The sequence below is a fragment of the Fundulus heteroclitus genome, chromosome 18 (assembly GCF_011125445.2).
Source record: "Fundulus heteroclitus isolate FHET01 chromosome 18, MU-UCD_Fhet_4.1, whole genome shotgun sequence".
Lineage (NCBI taxonomy): Eukaryota > Metazoa > Chordata > Actinopteri > Cyprinodontiformes > Fundulidae > Fundulus > Fundulus heteroclitus.
In genome coordinates, this window is record NC_046378.1 from 21,560,808 (window position 1) to 21,564,344 (window position 3,537).

The window sequence follows — 3,537 nt, forward strand, 5'->3', positions numbered from 1 at the left end:
GTACTGCCCCTAGTGGAGGAGTTCAAGTATCTTGGGGTCTTGTTCACGAATGAGGGGAGGATGGAGCGGGAGATCGACAGGCGGATTGGTGCAGCGTCTGCTGTGAAGTGGGCGCTGTACCGATCCGTTGTGGTGAAGAGAGAGCTGAGCCAAAAGGCGAAGCTCTCCATTTACCGGTCGATCTACATTCCTACCCTCATCTATGGTCACGAGCTTTGGGTCGTGACCGAAAGAACAAGATCCTGGATACAAGCAGCCGAAATGAGTTTTTTTCGTAGTGTGTCTGGGCTCTCCCTTAGAGATAGGGTGAGGAGCTCAGTCATCTGGGGAGGACTCAGAGTAGAGCCGCTGCTCCTCCACGTTGAGAGGAGTCAGTTGAGGTGGCTCGGGCATCTGGATAGGATGCCTCCTGGACGCCTCCCTGGTGAGGTGTTCCGGGCACGTCCCACCGGGAGGAGGCCCAGGGGAAGACCCAGGACACGCTGGAGGGACTATGTCTCCCGGCTGGCCTGGGAACGCCTTGGGATTCCTCCTGAGGAGCTGGCCCAAGTGGCTGAGGAGAGGGACGTCTGGGCTTCCCTACTAAAGCTGCTACCCCCGCGACCTGACCCCGGATATGTAACGTTCCTGGCACTGGGGCTGTTAATTGCTGCCACCTGTTCCGGCTCCACCTCTCCACTATAAAGGTTCCCTGCCTTTCAGCCTCCAGTGCCAGAACGTCTTGAGCCAACCCGGTGAGAACTTCCAGCCTTTTGAATAACCTGTCTGTCAGTCTGAAGCCCGACCTGTTTTTGCCCTGTTTTTCGAGCCAGCCCTGCCCTTTTTGGATCCTGTCTGCCCGCCCTGAGTTCTGCCTGTCAGTCTCTGGATTTGGATTGCTCACCCGTGTACCGACCTTCAGCCTGTGAGTACCTGAGATTGCCTGTCCCCTTAACTGCCTGCTCTTTTGGATTTTGACTCGGACCTGGACCTGGAACCCCCCTTTCGGATTTGCCCTTGGAAACCTCTGCCTAATCAATCGCCTTCACGATATCGGACCCGGACTGGACTCGGACAAAGGACCTTGGATAATCCTGCACGGACTCTGCCGCCCTCAGGGGCCAGAAGAAGCCCCGACAAGCCCACTCTCCACCAGGTTAGTGATCCAGCTTCTAGTCCACCTTTCTATCTGGCTCCGCTGATCACTAACCTGTCGTCTCGTCTCCAGGAGCTGCCAGCCGCCGAGCGTGAGCCGCACGCAGCAAGGGCCGTGCAACCCCTTCTTTTAATAAAATATCAAAGCGTCACTGACCTGTTTTCGGGTTGTCTTTTGGGTCCATCCAAATTCATAACAGGATAAGTGGAAGAAGACGGACGGACGGACGGACGGACGGACGGACGGACGGACGGACGGAGATAACATCCTTGGAGTCTGCTTCTACACCTGAAAAGAGTGATATAAAAAGAGAAGCAAAACTTACTGATAAAGTATTACAGGTACAACAACCAATGCCTTGATAAAAACATAGTAACAAAACAATACAACATGTATAAAGTGACAGCTAAAGCTAATGGCTTTCTGTATAGAAGTGAATCTGTAAGCACCTCAATCCAAGCAATATGTTGGTATTCGCGAGAGTGCACTTGTGTATTTAAGGTTTATCCATAAGAAAAATGCTCAGTAGTGGTTGAGAGGAGCCAAAGACCCACGCCCCAGAGCGCTACACCAGGGAAACAAGATCTTCAGACACCCAAAAGGACACCCAGAGCAAAGGTGCCCAAGAGGGACCAACACAGCGATAGCTGTCTCCCCAGTGGCGGCTGGCCCATAGGGGGCGCTCGGGCGCTGCCCTCCCTAGATGTGGAGGGGAAAAGTCAAAATATATATAGATTTTAAAAGTATTATTAATGTCAGTTTTTACTTAATAGTACGTGGCTACATGTAATAAGAATTATTAAAACACTTCTACTAATTGACTCTATCAATTGACTCTCATTTAACAGTGCATTTCCACCGACAGAACGTATCATTTCTCTTCTTCTACACTTGTGGGGCTGTCACTCAAGGAGCCCTACAAGTATAGCGAAATAACCAATTGTATAGTGTTGCTAGGGAAGATTTATAAATATTTGGCCAATCAGCATCGCCAAAATGAATGGGTTTGGGGCTCCTGGAGTCGTAGCCCTAGCTGCACAGTGATAGGTGTACTTCACGTGTGACGTCACGAGCTACATCCGCGCTACATCCAGGTCACGGTGGTCGGCAAAAACAGTACTGTTTTTGCTTACCAGCGTGACAAAACGGGTGAATTAGAGCGTACTTTAGTTTATTTTTGGAATCTAAACAATGCCTACAACTTGTTGTGCTCCCGGTTGCACACAGAGGCATTCCAAATCGTCGGATGTACGTTTCTTTCGTTACCGAAGGACGAAGAAAGAAGAAAGAAATGGATAATTTCAATGAAAAGGATGCAGGCAGACAATCACAATCGACTGTGGGAGCCATCATACCACGACAGAATTTGCAGTCTACATTTCATCTCCGGTAAATACAAGTTAATTTTGCACTAGTCATTGTTCTACTTAAATCATTATATAAATAAAAAATTAGGATATATATTTAAGTCAAGATGTAAACGTTCGTTTCGTAATAATATAAGTACATGTACAATGTATGCAAACCCTCTGGCATGAGTCTGTGAAAAGGATTAATAAGACAAAAACACCAAAATAATCCTTTGTGAACAATTTTTTTTTTCATTAATTAAATGCTTATTGTGGAATCGTAGTAAATTTCCGACTTTTAATTTAAATGCATGTACTGGGTTAGGCAGGGAAATCTATTGGCCAGCCGCCACTGTGTCTCCCCCATCCCACATTTAATTAATAACGGTTGGTCTTCAATCAACTGTTTTACTGTGAGGCATTTCAGAGGGTTAGGCTCGATCCGGCATTTTTTAAATTGGATTTATTGCAGAAACTAAGCAAACCAGTGTTATGATAGTTCTGCAATACTGTTGCTAGATGGCGCCACTCGTCCTACAATTCCCTGTACTGACCTCAACACCTCTACCCGTTCCTTATTCTCCTGTGCCGTGCAGCCCCTATATCACACTGTCACACTGAGACACACAATGCTTTTGATTGTAGCTCTCTAAAAATTTGTTAACACTTGTAACATGAACTATAAGAACATCTATTATTAGGTTTTGTACAGGACTGAAAGGACAACGTTTTGTCTAACTTTTGAAGATTTGATCTTAATCTCACTTGTTTACGCTGTGCAGGAATGTAAATAGAGTGCCTTGCAACAGGTTTGCACATTTTGTCACATCACAACCTTGGCTCAGGATCTTTGTGGGAATATATACTACAATATGTCAAAACGTAGCCGTGTATAGTAGAAGGAAATTGTAAAAATATACATTATTCCTAATTGATGCTCCTTTTACGTTGTTTTATTACCTTTTAAGATATGCCTGCACATTTTCTATCAGAAACAAATTTCTTGGTTGAATGAAAATAATTCTTAATTTAAATCTGCCAGATTTGTGTGAA

General features: G+C 45.9%; 1 long non-coding RNA gene across 1 annotated transcript; it reads left to right on the plus strand.

Moving 5' to 3' along the window:
- Positions 1–844: 844 nt before the first annotated feature.
- On the plus strand, positions 845–1,286 carry LOC118566796. The gene is made up of 2 exons (XR_004933292.1): positions 845–1,135; positions 1,208–1,286. It is a non-coding gene; the product is annotated as an uncharacterized LOC118566796 (long non-coding RNA).
- Positions 1,287–3,537: the final 2,251 nt, after the last annotated feature.